This window comes from Microchirus variegatus, assembly GCF_963457635.1.
Source record: "Microchirus variegatus genome assembly, chromosome: 7".
In the NCBI taxonomy this organism is placed as follows: Eukaryota; Metazoa; Chordata; class Actinopteri; order Pleuronectiformes; family Soleidae; genus Microchirus; species Microchirus variegatus.
In genome coordinates, this window is record NC_139808.1 from 21,937,758 (window position 1) to 21,955,504 (window position 17,747).

At 42.6% G+C, this 17,747-nt stretch overlaps 1 protein-coding gene across 1 annotated transcript in view; it reads left to right on the forward strand.

The window, feature by feature from the left end:
- The window catches only part of dip2bb (disco-interacting protein 2 homolog Bb), a 66,105-nt gene that overhangs the window by 874 nt on the left and 47,484 nt on the right, over positions 1-17,747 (forward strand). The window lies entirely within an intron of this gene.

Here is a 17,747-nt window from a genome sequence, read left to right on the forward strand (position 1 = left end):
TCAGTAGACTCTGTGGCCTCATCAACACTCCACTGTGCTGCTTAAAGTGCAGCAGACACAAAAGGATGATTATGTGTTTTAGAAAAGAACAATCTGATCCTATGTGGACTTATTTTCATGCATCATTTTGACACGATGCACCCGCTGACCACTTTATTGGAGCCTGTGTGGTTTTCCACTGCTGTAGCGCATGCACTTCATGGTTTGATGAGTGCTTGTTTGCGTTAAGTTAAAGACGTTTCACATCTCATCTGAGAGGCTTCTTTAGTCCTAAAGAACTCATTTAAGTTAATTTGACTGAGAACCTTCACAGACTTGCCTTCTGTCTATCATTTCAAACCAGTCTGGTTATTCTCCTTTGACTCTCTGGCATCATCAATACATCTTTGCCTTCAGACAACTGTCTCTTACTCTTTTTTGGTCAGTTCTCTATAAAACCCTGAAATGGTTGTGCGTGAAAATCACCCCCCCCCCCCCATTCTGATTCGTGGTTCGATCTCCAGCCGGTCACCTCCATCATGTCTACGTGCTTAAAAGCTTTGATATGTTGCCAAGTGATTGGCTGAGTAGATATTTGTGTTAACAAGCTGTTGAACAGATGAACCTAATAAAGTGGCAAGTGAGTGATAACCAAAAATAAAATAAGCTGAAGCTTAAAGGTGCATTATGTAATAAATCTAAAGCAACTGGCGATAAAATCCTCCTATGTCACAGAGACTCAGGAATAATTTTCATATAACAAACTGAACTCACCAACACCAACAGTACAGACAAAATATTTACATTAAAAAAACATATTTTGCAGACTGCAAATCATGTTTATGTTTTGAAATCACGTTTTGGCATGTGGTGCCACCTACCTGTCTACCAATCATTGCAGTCAGTAGAGTCTCAGCTGCCGAGCAACCACGGGTTGCCAGTTACGTCAGAAAAAGAAACCTAAAAGACCTCTGTATTTTGAATTTGAATGTAGTAACTGTTTTTGGCCACATATGGCACCTTTAAGGCTTATTTTTACTTCACCTATACAATCCAGTCAGGTAGTTTTATCATATTCATATCGTCTATCTCCAGGCATTATATCAGTCATATAAAAGAGAAATAATATCACAGTAAATTATAGCATTCCATATTTAAAATCTTGTATAAAACTCTACAGAGATGTGTGCAATTTCAGTCAGTCACTGAGTTCATCTGTATTTTTCCATTGGTTCTCACTTAAAGGGACAATATGTAGTATTTATGGGTTTATATTACCCAAAATCCACTTTTGTATACATATTATGTGCTCCTGCATTGTCTAGTCGCTGTATAATATTCTTTGTTTCATTTTCGTAGTGTTTCAAAAAGTCATTTAAAATAACATGGTCGCGGGCCGCGGTCGCATAGCCACTGTTAGCAGCGAGACGCCATGTTTCTGCCGGAGCCTGGACAAACGCGAGAGAACAAATCAAGCGTCTCTTTACTTGTAGCGGAAGTCCCGCCTCCACTCTCTCCGCTTCGTCTGCTACGGCCGCGGTAGCTCGCCCTCTCCCTCACCTCACGAACCTCATCTGCTGACACGGAGAAAGACGACGAGGACGACATTTGACCGTCTGCGGATACCGTAGCGCTCAGGGAAGGGAGGGGGTGAGCAGAGCAGCAGGTCTTTGTTGTAAATTTCAGCCTCTCCTCTAGATGTCACTATAAACTACTTACTTCCCCTTTAAGGGTGGCTTTTATTTTTTAACTCAAAAAGGTATTTCTGATGGGTTTTTTTTAAACACAAAAAGTTCAACATATGTTAAAGTGCTGAACCCAGTAAATAATTAGTACATTCATAGTTCCCCTTTTTTTTTTTAAATAGCTCTTTGACTCTCTGACTGACTTCAGGGAAATGGAATATGATGCTGCCTGTTATGCAAATCTCCTCCTCACGCTGTGAATCACAGTGCAGGAGCTTGATTGGTGCTGTGCAGTTCTCAGGTGCTCGGGGGTGGATGAGTAATGTTGTGTTTTACATGGAGAGCCAAGCAGGGGGATGCATGTATGTGCCAATAATGATGCCTCAGTGCCTCCTGCACCACAGACACAGGGATACCTGGATGTGTCCTGCCCATGTGGGAGGACAGGTGAACCTACATGGAGACAGCTTAACTATCCCATCATCACTGCAGGCACATGTCCGCTTTGAGTACAGTATATACAGTCAGCACTGTCACCTCTCAGGTCAAATCCTGGTTTGAGCAGGGGCCTGTGGAGTTAGCACGTCATCCCTGTCTTGGTGGGTTTTTCTACAAATACACTGGTTTCCTCAGTGTAAAGACATGTGTTCAGGTTAATTGGCAGACGTGTGGATTGTGAATTGTTGGCTCTGCCATAGCCAACAGCTCCGGATGTCACATGACTCAGTTTTTATCTACACCACCATGGCGACAGGAAAAGGCTTTTCAGTGCCAGTGCTTGTTTCAAGCAGTCGGCTCGAGCAGTATTTCACAGAACCTGACAGACTGAACATATCTGACCCTAAACAAGTGCTTTTCAGGAGTATGGAATCAGCTGAGCGGACATTATTCTAGACCTGCAGTATCACATATCTTCGCCCTTTCTGGTAAACCTTTCCTCGTCCTACTCCAGAAAACTCTAGGGTTCCCACACCTTGGTTGAGATCAAATTTAAAGACTTGCCAGGATCAATTTCCTCAAATTCAATCACCAAATTTGTTGACAAAGCTGGGAGGGCAAAAGAGCTGCATCCACTTTTATTGATTTACAGCACACTCTGCAGTTGGCCAAGTTATTGTCCTTGGGATCTCATAATGTTGTCCTTGTAATTTTCTTTTATGAGATAAGGATCTTGGAATTTGCATTTAACGTTACTCAGTCATTGTGAGAGAGACAGTCTACGTACATCAAGCATTGCAGGGCGTGAACAGTAACAAACAAGGGCACATCGGTGGCGGCCCGTGGACTCCCATTGTGTTGAAAGAGTCATAAAGCTGACCAGCCAATCAGAGGACGAGAAGAGTCACCAGCAGAGCAAACACCTCTGCACCAAAATGGTACACACCAAGGGCTCACATATATGAACCTTTCTCCTTACCTTCCTTCTTAAATTTGTTCATAATACAGATCTAGCACTACTCATTGGTGATAGCACCTGGTACTTTTTTGGTACCTGCTCTGGCGAGGTTCCAAACGAGCTGAGCCGATATTAAAATGTGACGTCGACAGACTGCCTGTCGTCATTGGAAGAGTCATGAGCGCGACGTCCAACAAGAATCAAACCAAACAATGCGTAACTGTAGATCAGACTTTACAAATCCTGATGCGTTAATCTCCAACATTTATCAAGGAAAATTCTAAAATCTCAAGATTTAAGCGACAGCACTGCTGAAAGCCGGTGATTGTGAGCCGGATCACAACACGTCCAGCCGTATACTATTCATTTAGTATTTAAATCTGTGCAATGCAAACTTGTGTTCATGTATGTATGTATATATATATACACATATATGTATATGCTATATATACAGCTATGGGTTTTTATTTCCTCTTGTCTGTGAATTACGTATCATTACTGCTATCATATATTGTCTCTTACCGTATGAGGAGTTCTCACTTTATCATTAAGACTAAGCTCAGAATTTGTCAATGGTTACTGTCACACAGTGTTGCTGTGGCAACTTTGACCCAAGCCACTGTGGAGGGGAGAATGTGGTATGCTTAATAATAGAGTGCAATTATCAGTGGGATAATGAGTGTGTATAATGGAGGATTGGGCATATGTTAACTACTTAACATGGATGAGAGACAGTGATTTCACTGTCTCTCACAAGTGGGTTCTGCAGCACTGAACCGCCACCTCGTCACCCTGAAAAGCTTTTTTTTTGTTGTTGCTGTGGCTCATTGTCTAACTGAATGATGACCAATGTGTCCTGATGCATTTGACAGAATGCCCCTGTTTACCTCTTTATTCACTCTGCTGCACCATCAGCAGTGAGATCATCAATTAATGGCAGTGTGCCACTTCTGTTGGCAGCCACAAAGGTCCATGCTGTAAAAAAACCCTCACCATGTTTGACAGATGAAGTGGTGGCTGTACTTTTTGTTCTTTTTTACCACCACCGTTGCCTCCTCATATCATTTGATAGCATGTTTTTGTGGACTGCAATCAGGTTTGCCGGGGGTTTATATCTTTTTATAACAGGGTTTCTTAATCCTAGTCCTGGGGAAACATCTGAAGCCTGCGGGACAGTAGGTTCCCGAGGTCCGAGGACCAGGATTGAGAGGACCTTGTTGTAGAGAATCCTCTTAGGAAGTCCACAAAAAACATCCCAGAGAGAGTGTTTTTGACTTTTGACCATATAAAAGTGGTTTTGTACACCATGCAAATTCATTGTCTCTGCTCATTTACAGAGCAGAGACGATGTTTCCCTGACTCAGGGTTGTTATACTGATGGTGTCTAGTTACAGTTTTAATTCACTCTGGCATATTGTTTAGTCAGTGAATCAAAGGTTTAATGATGAAAGTTTAACGACAAATGCTGATGCTGAAGATGTCCATCAAAGGCTCACATCAGCTGATTTTTTTTGTGTGTGACCTTAGTGTTAAAGGTCCACTCTGCAAGAGTTAGCAACATCTATTGGTGAGACTGCAGATTGTCACAAGCAGAGGACTCACATTTTTTCCCAAGTGTGTTGGGGAACTACGGTGGCCTATGCATACTAGAAAGGATGTGGAACTGTTGTGTTTATTCAGACTGCTGAGACCCATCGTAGATATAAAAAAAGGTTATTCTTAGCCTTTAAAAAACAAATACTTTTAATTTCCAAGCAATTAAACACCTAGGGCCTGATTTACTAAAGCCTTGCGCGTGCAAAAACGTGTGCAAACTGGATTGCACACGCAGATTAGCGTTGATGCTGATCTACTTACAGGGCGCAACGAGGAGTGCGTCCCTCAGACGGGCAAAATAGCATTCGCAACCCATTTAGCATTCTTGCCTTAATGCATATGCAATATGGGGCGTTTACACGCTATTTTACGTGTGATGGAAGGAGAAAATGTAAATATGTTATTTTAGCACGCGCAAAGTGATTTATCAAACCTGAAATTGATTGCTGTGTTTATTTTTGCGTCTATATTTAGCACGTTTGAAAGGCAGGTCTTAACTGGCACAGCGGTGCGCGGACATGGCTGTGGTTATTTATAGTTATATTTGTAAATCAGGAAATTACGCTTTTCCAGAGCATGTTCAACTACGCGTTCACAGATGACGCACATCTATTTCTTATTTGGTATATCTGAATAAATTAAATATAGATATCCATAACAGGATAAATGTGTGTTTGTACTGGTATGGGCTTACCTTGGTCTGCAGTTTGAGGTTCAAGGAGGGGTCGTACCTATGTTCCCCGGTTAAGACTGGAGGAACGGGGAACCCCGCTTTACCTTAACGGGTCCAGCTCTAACCTGGTCCACTCTCTCTGCACGGCGAAGCGCAGGTGGCACAGTGCGCACACTTCACCAAAACCTCACAGGCAGGTTACCCTAACTCTAACCCTTCCAGTTCCAGACACATTTAAATGCAATAAATAATCACAACAATCACTATTTAATGTAACTATCTGAATCAGCTATAGATATATCATCTATATCGATTGTTCCGTCGCCTCTGACGTCAGATCAAAGGCTGTTGGCACGCGTAATAGAAACTCAGCCTGACTGAATGAACACAGATGAAACCAGGGACGGACTGGGACTAAAAAGCCGTTTTGATGATCCGCTTTATTTATTTATTTACATACTGACAAAAAAGTGACTCATCCATTGAAATTAGACCTATGTGTAATCTTGATAACAGCAGAACTCGCTCCCTGGCAGCTGTCAGTGAGCTGCAGGTGAGTCAGGAGGAGAGTGCAGCACCTTCTTCTTTTTCTTTTTTTTACAGCAACATCCATTGTCCATAGTTTTCTTTGTTTGATACGTCAGGTAATGATGGAGCTGTCCAAAATACCGACGCAGGATTAAAATAATAATAATATAAAAAGGTCCTATGGACCCGGGGAACAAGGACGTCATATCCCTCGATCTCAGTTATCTGCTCATCGCTGAACGTCACTTTCTGTTCAGTGGCTTCAAATTTAATTCTGCGCTTCCGTTGAGTCTGCTCTTTCTCCATGTGGACAACTCTTGACTCGCGCAAAATCCTCATTTAAATAGGGCGGTCTTAACCACTGCGCCTAGTAGTTCACCCGCAAAACATAATCCAGTAACAGGCGCAGTCTTTCTGCTCGCGCAAGCAATTTAGCGCTCGCTATTTGGAATCTTAGTAAATCAGGCCCCTAGAGTGGTCCTGTTGCATATATATGTTAGTTATGGAGGTCTACTTACATACATTAACTTGTTTTTATGGTCAAAAACCTCCTAGTTGCTGTAAACGAGCCGATAGAAATCCGTCTTTTCTGACGCTGTCCTCAGTCGCGATATTACAGACATAAATCTCACACCCAGAAGACAGACTGTGTTGTGATTGGCCAGCCAGCGTAGAGCCTTCCCAACTGTCTTGTGATTGGCCAATACCTGGAAGTGACATATCAGCACACCCACTCTCAGAAGCACAGCTCCCCCCTTCTGGAACGGTGGATGCACTGCTACTCATTATCAAAACATTGTTTTAACAATGTTTAAAAATAGCTTTGTCACGACTCCCCGCCGCAGTCCCTTTTATGACTTTGACCCAGAGTCAGACCCAGAGTCAGAAGACACTGTCGCTTGTGAAACACCTCCACAACGGATGTTATTCTTCTTCTGCGGTTCAATGTACGCAACCGGATGTACCCTGACTAATGCCTGGATCAGGACGATCTGCTGTTCTGGAGAACCGCTGTTTATGTAACCGGACCGGGTTTTTTCAGAGATCTCGCTGAGCCCGAGATTATAATAAAACTCAGTGTTCTCAGCAGTGGCTGAACTGTTTGTTTAGAACCTTCAGGGCTTCTTAAACAAGGTAATGACGCAGATACACTTGGAACTTCCGGTCTAGGTCTGCTATAAACATACTCATGGGTAATATATTTAATTTCTGCAATTAAACCTTCCTAAGTCCCGACTCTTTTCTGCTCTGGCACCTCAGTGGTGGAACGAACTTCCGACCAACGTCAGGACAGCAGATTCGCTCGCCATCTTTCGCAAAAGACTCAAGACTCACTTGTTCAGACTTCACCTCGACCCTACATAGCACTAACCTAAAGTACTAATAGGTTCCTACCTTCAGCACTTGTATCATAGCACTTATGGAAAGTTCCTTTCTTGTGACAAATGTACTTATTGTAAGTCGCTTTGGACAAAAGCGTCTGCCAAATGCCCTAAATGTCAATGTTCCTAATTGGTCTTGTTGTAGTCAAGTCCTTTGGTAACTTTGGTAATCTAAAGAAAATAACATTTACAAAGTCACAATCGTTCTCCATTGTTCACAGCCTGGAGCATTTTCAGCATTTCGTCCTGCTGTATTCTGGTCAGATGGTCTGACTGGGCCCATCATCACTCACCTGTGATGGTTTTAAAATGTCGAGGCTAAAGTTTAAGTTAATGGTAAGGTGACACTCCCAGAGTGAGTGTCCCTCTGCTGTGGACTTGGCCTCAGAGGATCATGACTCTTTATCACGTTACTTGTAATTTAAACTCAGAGACGAGTTGGTGTTGTTGATGAAAAAGGCTTAGCACTGTCCAGATGCCCCGCTCCTGTAGCTGCGTCGTATAGTTTCCTGAAGTGCGTTTGCCGTCTGCTCAACAGCTACACAGACAACTCAATCCTGATGGCACAAGGAGAGAAGCAGCTGGCCACCCAACTCTCTCATGGATATCTTTTACATGGCAACAATCACCTCATTGTTGTCCCCAGAGATGATGGGACTCCCCCGGCCTCAAACAAGGGAAAATATGCATCAGCAGCATTTTATGCAGCAATCGTTGTGGACAGCAGATTCTGTGTGTGTGTGTGTTTGGTTCAATGTGTTGTTTGCAAGAGAGAGTAGCTCCTCCTACTATAACCTCACTGACTGTAAGGACACAAATAAAGCCATTGAGGGGATCAAAGAGTTGGAGATTTAGCCGGAGTGGAATTTAGAGCACTGAACCACAACTGCCCAGCCGAGGAGTGTGTGGGCATTGTAGTAAGTGGCTGAGTGAAAGTGTCAGAGACAGAGTAAAATGACCAGAGACAGGATGCAGTGCATGAGGTTGATCTGTCTGTCACTTCCAGGGTTAAAAATTGTCAAGTACCAAAATCAAATCTTTTCAAATATAGTCAGACATAATTCATTGTTCTACAACAGTTATAACCAAATAGTACGTCTCACAAAACATATAGGACATAAAAAGGGTCAGATTGTTTAAGGTGGACATTGGCTCCACCTCCAATAGCGGCTCTTATTCGGGTTTATGCGCCGTTTGCTTCATGATGGTGGTTATATCCGCTCACTACCCACTGATAAGTAGCAGTGCTGTCCCTCCCATGAAGAGCACAAGAGCTAACTCAAAGCTAACAGCAGACTATATGGTGCTTTTCCACTACCCAGTTCCAGCAAGGCTCGCCTCGCCTCGGCACAGCACTTCAAAGTTACATTTGACAGGTATATCAATGATTTATATCGTGATATCGATATCGTACGATATAAGAACAGTATATCATCATATACTAAAATTTCCTTTGATGTTTGATAAGTTTGACTTGTCTGTTGTTGTCTATCATGACAAATATCTTGCAAGTGATGGTGTTGTCAAAGCTACAAGTTCTCTGAGGCTCAAGTTTATCATTGAGCTAAATGCCGGCGTCAGATTAACAAACTTATTTACTATAATCACTGTTTTCCATAAGCTTGCAAGCTAATGTCTGGTAATTAAGACTAAATACAGTATGACTTATCAGAATACTCTCAGTTTTGCTGATTGTTGGTCATATTTTGACAAAACTGTAAGGATACTGACAACTCAAGTAGTTGTGAGGGGGATCATTAGGACTGATCCCAGACTAATCACTGAAATAACTGACTGATATTGCAGAGCTTATATGTGTTGTGCTGTAAACGTTGGCGTTGACACTTTACAGTATGATGTGTTTCAACTAACACATCCCTGTTTATATCCTATAATGAACATTATGACATCTGTGCCTTTGTGTACATAAGTGCATACTTTCCTTGCTGGAGCTGAAAATGCATCCCATGCCCAGTAAAAACAGTATCACACATTTCACAGGAGTCATTTAGACCCCGCTGTCACTCTCCCACCCTGTAAGTGAATATGTGTTGTTCCTTGTGACCGGCGTCCACTCTGCCGCCCGTCTGTGATGCTGTGGAGGAGAGATGGGTTTTTTCATCTCAGCAGCCGGTCCATACTGACGGAGTGAGAGAGAAATTATAGATTACGCTCCTGCCTGCGTTTCTCAAACTAGGTCATAGAGCATCAGGGGGCAACATGCCTGGCTCATTTAGTCTGTGAGTCACACTGGGCCAGGACTTTGCTGCTGGGGATCTCTCACTCTCACCCTCCCTACCCTGACCCATCACCACTACCTTCTCTCTATCTGTCACTTTCACCCACTATTGTATTCATTTAGTTTTTCTCCCTTCAAAAGATGATTGTCTAGTTTTCTTATTAAGACCAAAATCAAGAACTGGTCTGGTAATATGTCTCTAAAGCCACTGTCACTGGAGGAATTTCAATTTTTTCTTGATTTTAAAAACATGGAGACCGCAGACATAACGAAGCTTGTTTTAATCTTGAGAAAGCACAGAGTAGAGACGATCCAGTCAAGACGCAGGACCATACACGGCGTAAAATTGAACAATTTCAGGGATGGATTTGGGATCTCACTGAAACTGGAGTGATTTTACGTGACTTCAGAATATAAACAGACATGGAGGCGAACTGTCGGCATCATCAGTTAATAGCCAATGATCCTCTAGTGTGTGGCGGGCTTTAACTGTTCTGTTTCTGCCTTCCCTCCATCAGTCATGGCATAAACACATCACTCTGTGTCTCCAGACACAAAAACAAAACACTGCTATATTGTGGAACATAGTGAGAGAGTCACGTGGAGCTGACGGACCTCATCTGTCTTTAAAACAAAAATCCCTGGCTTACTTTTCATCATTGTTTATCATCACTTTCTGAAACAAAGCAAACAACCGCGGATTAGAGTGTTTACACCAAACACGCGCATGCCCCGTGTACCTGCATGGTCACGAGTGATATGTTTTCAGGTGTGCGTGTATGGACGCAGATAACCACTGATATGGAACTGAAAAGGCTCATCTGGATGGACAATCTGCTAAAAATAAAATAAAAATGTTGTTTTATGGATGCAGCCAATGTGCTCACATCGCGTTTACTTATGCATGTGTGCCTGTGCAACACTGACAGGGAAAGAAGGAAGGATGATGCAGCCTGTCTATTTTAAAACTTACTAAAGCTGCACTGGGAAGGATTGCTGGGAAAAATAGTTCATTGTTGAGTTTAACCCCCAGGTTATTAAATCACCAGCGTCCTGTTAGTCTGTGCTGAGACATACACACTTATTTTGTGCACAACAAAGGACCTGAAACAATCTCTTTGTCTCTTTAAACTCTCTGCTGATGTTGTTTCTTTTTTTTGTAACCAATGCCAAAATGCCATACTACACAATATTTTTGTCTTCCATGGTGGTCACCATATCAGATTATCAATATCAGTTGCATGGATACTTCTTGGCCCACGATTGGTGTAGTGGTTAGCACTAGCCCCGTTTGGAACAACTTCGGAACAAGAGCCTTTCTGCAAGGAGTTTGCATGTTCTCCCCGTGTGTGCGTGGGTTTTCTCCGGGTTCTCCGGCTTCCTCCCACAGTCCAAAAACATGCGATATGGGGATTAGGTGAATTGGTCACTTGACTAATTGACCGTATGTGTGAGAGTGTGAGTGAATGGTTGTTTGTCTCTATATGTGGCCCTGCGATGGACTGGCGAACTGTCCAGGGTGTGCCCCGAGATGGGCACAGCACACCCCGCGACCCTCTGGTGGAGGATAAAGCGGTAGATAATGGATGGATGGATACTTCTTGTTCGTGGAATTGGCAACACTACAAGTATGACCCTGACCAATCATTGTTCATGACACTGTGCAAGTTCATCGGTCATCAGGGAGGCAGGGGCTAGGAGTTGTCAATCATGAATACTAAAGCGTTGTGAGTGATGCTCACGGTCTTGTGCTCAGATACAAAAAAGAAAGTGTCACAAAGAGGACAGTAAGGACTGTCTGTCCTTCAGAGAGAACTAGAGGTAAGTTATTTGAACAGTCACTCAGTTAGGCCCATAAATATTTGGACATCGGCACAGTTCTCTTTATTTTAGCTCTATGCACCACTACAATGGATTTGAAATGAAACAAACAAGATGTGCTTTAACTGCACTCTTTCAGCTTTAATTTGAGAGTATTTACATCCAAATCAAGTGAACGGTGTAGGAATTCCGACACTTTCTATATGTGCCTCTCACTTTTTAGGGGACCAAAAGTAATTGGACAATTGACTGAAAAGCTATTTCATGGACAATTGTGGGCTATTCCTTCATTATTTCATCTTCAGTGACACAGGTAAAAGTTCTGGAGTTGATTCCAGGAGTGACATTTGCATTTTGAATATGTTGCTGTTAACTTTCTATATGAGATCCAAGGAGCTGTCACTGTCAGTGAAGAAGCCATCATTAGGCTGAAAAATCAAAACAAACCCATCAGAGAAATAGCAAAAACATTAGGTTTGGCCAAATCAACTGTTTGGAACATTCTTAAAGGTCACATAGAGTGGTCCTGTTGCACATAAAATTTAGTTATGGAGGTCTACTTACATATATTAACTTGTTTTTATGGTCAAAAACCTCCTAGTTGCTGTGAACTAGCCGATGGAAATCCTCTTTTCTGACAGTGTTTTTCTGCTGCGAGATTTCAGAGTGAACTTTCACCCCCAGAAGACAGTCTTGTTATTGGCCAGTACTATCCAGCACATCCGTTCTCAGAAGCGCAGCGCCCCCCTCTGGAACGGCGGATGCACTGCTCCTCATTATCAAAACATTGTTTTATCGGTGTTTAAAAATAGCTTCGTCATGACTCCCCGCCGCAGTCCCTTTTATGACTAAACCGGAGTCAGACCCAGAGTCAGAAGACACTGTTGCTCGTGAAACACCTCCACAACGGACGTTCTTCTTCTTCTGCGGTTCAATGTACGTAACCGGATGTGCCCGGACTACTGCCCGGAGCAGGACGATCGGTTGTTCAGGAGAACCGCTGCTTACGTAACTATTACGGGATTTTCAGTGATCTCGTTGAGCCCCGAGATTACAATAAAACACAACGTTCTCAGCAATGGCTGAACTGTTTGTTTCGAACCGTCAGGGCTTCATAAACAAGGTAATGACGCAGATACACACCAAAAAAACAGCGATAATAGGATCTTCCGGTCTAGTTCCGCTTTAAAAAGAAAGAATGCACCGGTGAGCTCAGAAACACCAAAAGACCTGGAAGACCATGGAAAACCACTGTGGTGGACGACAGAAGAATTCTTTCCCTGGTGAAGAAAAAGCCCTTCACAACAGTTGGCCAGATCAAAAACACTCTCCAGGAGGTAGGTTTATGTGTTTCAAAGTCAACAATCAAAAGAAGACTTCACCAGAGTGAATACAGAGGGTTCACCACAAGATGGAAACCATTAGTAAAGCTCAAAAACAGGAAGACAAGATCAGAATTTGCCAAACAACACCTAAAAAAGCCGTTATAATTCTGGAAGAACATCCTCTGGACAGAAGAGACCAAGATCAACTTGTACCACAGTGATGGGAAGAGAAGAGTGTGGAAAAGGAAAGGAACTGCTCATGTTCCACAACATACCACCTCATCAGTGAAGCATGGTGGTGGTAGTGTCATGGCGTGGGCATGTATGGCTGCCAATGGAACTGGTTTCTTTGTATTTATTAATGGTGTAACTGCTGACAAAAGCAGCAGGATGAATTCTGAAGTGTTTCCAGCAATATTATCTGCTCATATTCAGCCAAATGCTTCAGAATTCATTGGACAGCGCTTCACAGTGCAGATGGACAATGACCCAAAGCATACTGCAAAGCAACCCAAGAGTTTTTTAAGGCAAATGTGGAATGTTATCAGTCAATCACCTGACCTGAATCTGATTGAGCATGCATTTCACTTGTTAAAGACCAAACTGAAGGGAAAATGGCCCAAGAACAAGCAGGAACTGAAGACCGTGTCAGTAGAAACCTGACAGAGCATCACCAGTGATTAAACCCAGTGTCTGGTGATGTCTATGCCTTCCAGACTTCAGGCTGGAATTGACTGCATGGATTTGTAACCAAGTATTAAACAATGAAAGTTTGATTTATGATTGTTTAGTTTGTCCAATTACTTTTGGTACCCTAAAAAGTGGGGGGCACATATATAAAGTGTTGTAATTCCTACACCGTTCACTTGATTTGGATGTAAATGCCCTCAAATTAAAGCTGAAAGTGTACCGTTAGAGCACATCTTGTTTGTTTCATTTCAAATCCATTGTAGTGGTGTATAGAGCCAAAATAAAGAGAACTGTGTCGATGTTCAAATATTTATGGGCCTAACTGTACATTTGCATACACAGTTTAATTGAGCTTAGCTGTAGTCCGACTAAGACAACTTGCAGAGTGCCAGTATTCATGTGGAAGAGAAAATCAATTTATTGGCGGTGTACGTCTGACACCACCTGCGCTGAACGCCAAGTCTGACTCCAGTTTGACTAAGCATATACATGCAGGAGTAATCAGACTATGAATCGCATTGTCCAGGTATGTTAGTCCAACTAAGACTATCTCAATTTTAGTTGGGCTAGCGTCTTTACATGACATCAAGAAAAACTAATTATTGTCTTAGTCCAACTAAAATCGGACAGCGAGGCTGACAGTGGGACGTCTGTATGTCACGCCGTGTCTCTGTATTCATATTGGTTAATGTCGAAGTTTGTCAGACTTACATGCTAGACTTCTTCTTGTTGTGTTGTGGACCATCCCACATGCCGAATCTATGTTTCAATTGTCTTACATTACACATCCACGTTCAACATTCCCGAAGTTCATAATTGGGTCTGACACTGGAAATGTGTCCGTCACGACCAAACCACTTTGGCCTGCATTTGTGTCGTCGGATCCTGGCATTGGACAGTTACTCTAGAAACATCTAGATGCAGAATAGGTGCAGTGGATCACCAACAGGAGCACCTGTGACACTACATATTTCTCTGTGAGGCTGCTGAGGAGGTGCAGTGTTGGGTTCCTCTCAGATCACACTGTGTAGAAAGGTTACTCTGGAATCACTGGTCAATAACGACTGTCCCACTACCTTTTGACTTTTGAAGGGAGCTGATCTCCAGTTAGCACTCCAGACAAAAAACTATATAAAAAAAAGAGGAACTCCAGTATTATGTGACACCTTATGTCTAGTATTGATATTGACAATGACACACAGAACAACACAAAGAATATTTGTTTACAAAATGATTGAATAATTTAGATGCAACCTGAGTACAGACCTCCACACTGACACACTGTTGGGCAGCTGAACCATCTTGCTTTCATGTCCACAGTGAACTGTAGTTTTCTGTATTGTCTTTCCACCTCTTCTGACTTGTGCTTCCACCAAATGGTTCTGATAATGTGACTCAAGCCTCTGCAAACTGTTTTCTCTTTTCTGCAGCAAATAACTTGACAGTGAGGCTGACAGTGGGAGGGAGAGGGGAGTTAGTAGTCTGGTCACTGTGTTGTTCACTGAATTATTGAGTGCAGTCAGACTGCCTGCAGCACGTGTTTCAGACTCTGCACATCAGAGAATCCACTGCCACTTAATCCAAGTTTCTCTTTAGCTTCTTGTTACTTTCTCCTTGTTGTGAGCCTGTGGTTGCTTAAATTAACGGTGGCTATAAGTGTTGACTATTTCAGTGCTCACTGGTTTTATTCAATCTTTAATTTATTCATTGTCTACTGCTTTATCATCCACATGAGGGTCACTGGAGCCAATCCCAGCTGACACAGGGGGGAAAGCAGTTTACACCCTAGGCATACTGAGGCGAACAACCTGTCTGTAGGAGGACATGTTTGTTTTAAAAAGTTTAAATGCCCAGAGTTTTCTCTTTTCTCCTAAGCCAGGATGGGCCGGATCAGGCTCTGCAACTGTTTTGTATTGTTTGTGAACGTGGACTGTGCATGAACAAATAGGCCTGAGTAGACAAGACTTGACTTGACTGCAGGTCATGCGCTCATGTGAGTAAGCACCTTTTGTTGGTATAATGGCTAAAAAAATGTTACTCTGGGGTACAATCTTACATCAGGGATGTTCATTGTGCCAAACGCATATCAGTTACTCACTCACTCACTCACTCACAAGAGTCTGTTTTGTAAATCCCACGGGATGATAAGCTGTAGCTGGTGTTAAGTAGTGTGTAGTAGGTTTGAACTCAAGCGCGGTGTGTGAAGTGTAGTGTGTCAGGTGTGTGAGCCACACCTTTTTGGTTGAGTCAGAGAGAGGAAACAAAGTCCACTTTAGGAAGTGAAGGTCAGTGTTAGCTACCACTGGTTCAGTCAGTGTACTGATAGCTGACTGGTAAGGATGTGTACCAAATGGGTGGTTTACCCTGAGCACATGGACACTGGTTCATGATCCTTGTCTCCCCTTCTCTTCTGTACTTGTATTTGTTAACTTCTTAGGACCTTTTCCAGCATAAACACTGACCTTGTCGGGAGCATTCGTCCTCATGGAGACAAAAAAACAACTGCTCCAAATGAGGCAGAACCTAATTTCGTCGTAAGAAGTCGTTTGTCGTAAGAAGAATAACTGTTTGTTCTTGTTTGAGTATCATTGTCAGGAGCAAAAAACTTTTTTGGGTTAGAAATGGGTTTAGGACTAGAATTGGGTTTAGGTTAGGGTTTGAATTCGGCCTTGGTTAGGGTTAGGAAATTTGATGCTTAAGGTTATTGTTAGGAGCTTGGGAATACATTATCTCTGAGTGTTCTCACTACGATTGCTGCGTGTGTGTGTGTGTGCGCGCGCAGGGAAACATCATTCTTTCTGTTACCTGAGTTGGCCACACCCTGCGTGCTGTTTCAGAGAGAGAGAATCACTTGAGACCTCAGCAAATCTCTCTCTCTCTCTGTCTCTCGCTGTCCCTCTCTGTCTCTCTGTATGTGTGTACTTGGTATTCCTTATGTTGTGGGGACCTAAATCTGTTTACACAGTCACATTATAATGACTACATTTTAAGGTGAAGACAGTTGGGCTGAGGTTAGGGTAAGGGTTAAGGTTAGGTCAGTAGTAATTATGGTTAAGGTTCGAGTAAGTCTCCAGGAAATGAATAAGTCAATGCAATGTCCTCTGAAGTCATGGAAACCTGTGTGTGTGTGTGTGTGTGTGTGTGTGTGTGTGTGTGTGTGTGTGTGTGTGTGTGTGTGTGTGTGTGTGTGTGTGTGTGTGTGTGTGTGTGTGTGTGTGTGTGTGTGTGTGTGTGTGTGTGTGTGTTAAGGCTTTAGGGTCTTTTAAAGCACTTCTTTCATTCACCAGTGCCTGTAATACCAGTTTTATTGTCTTGCATTCCTATACCTGGACACACACACACACACACACACACACACACACACACACACACACACACACACACACACACACACACACACACACACACAAACTTTGTGCAAGGTGTTCACTTGAATAATGCTATTTTTTTTTCTCCAGTCCTGAGGCTGATATCAAAGAAACCGTGAAAAAATGATTTTCAAAACATCTTAAATATGATCATAAAACTGTAAGATAACAACGAGCTGGAACATTTTTCATCCAAGATGCAGGTGACTGCAGTGATTATCGTGTCAAAACAGAAGATTATGACAGCTTCCTGAGAGGTAAAAATGGGCTGTAAATGTCAGTCACGTACAAGTATGTGCATGCATAGACACACCTGTCATTCCACATATGTTGCTGCTGTTATTCACACGACCATGATCAATATAATGATTAATTGTGTCGTGCAATAGCGCCGATACCAAATTAATTTTTTTGTCTACACTGTTGTATTTTGTACAAGCCTTTATATAGCTCTGATGGTAGAGCTTGTGTTATAGGCAGTATTTTTCGCCATTGCCTTTGCAATGCATAACATTACAAAGTAAAATAGTCATTGTTTTTCCAGTTTGTCTAGAGTTGTCATTTTTCAGTTCTAATTCCTTTTTTGGGCAAAGATGGCCCACCCACTTTTGCACTGGCCCACCCAAAATATTATTTCTGCCTACGCCACTGGTGTTGACAACGTGTCAAAGATCAGCTGTGTGTGACTGTGTGGACGCAGTGAGTGGGTGATCTACTGTACTGGCTCAGTGTGAGATCTATGGCCTGTTGTTAAGAGGAGGCTGCTGGGATGTTTGTGTAGGATGTTTGTTCTACAGATAAACATGTGCAACAGCTCTTTTGACACCAGCAGATTGCTTTGCAAAATGAACACACCCTTAACACGTGTCATCTTTTATCTTGGACCTAAATATTTCAGATTGTTGCAGTAATCCGACAACCAAAGTCTACATTTTTTTGCAGAAGCATGACGGTGTGTTTTTATAGTGGGCTACATTCCAGCACCTTATCTTCATATCTCGTTGAGATGAGTTTGTTTTCTGTGAGATAACGCCACGGACATCCTGGTTTCTCTGTGTAATATTG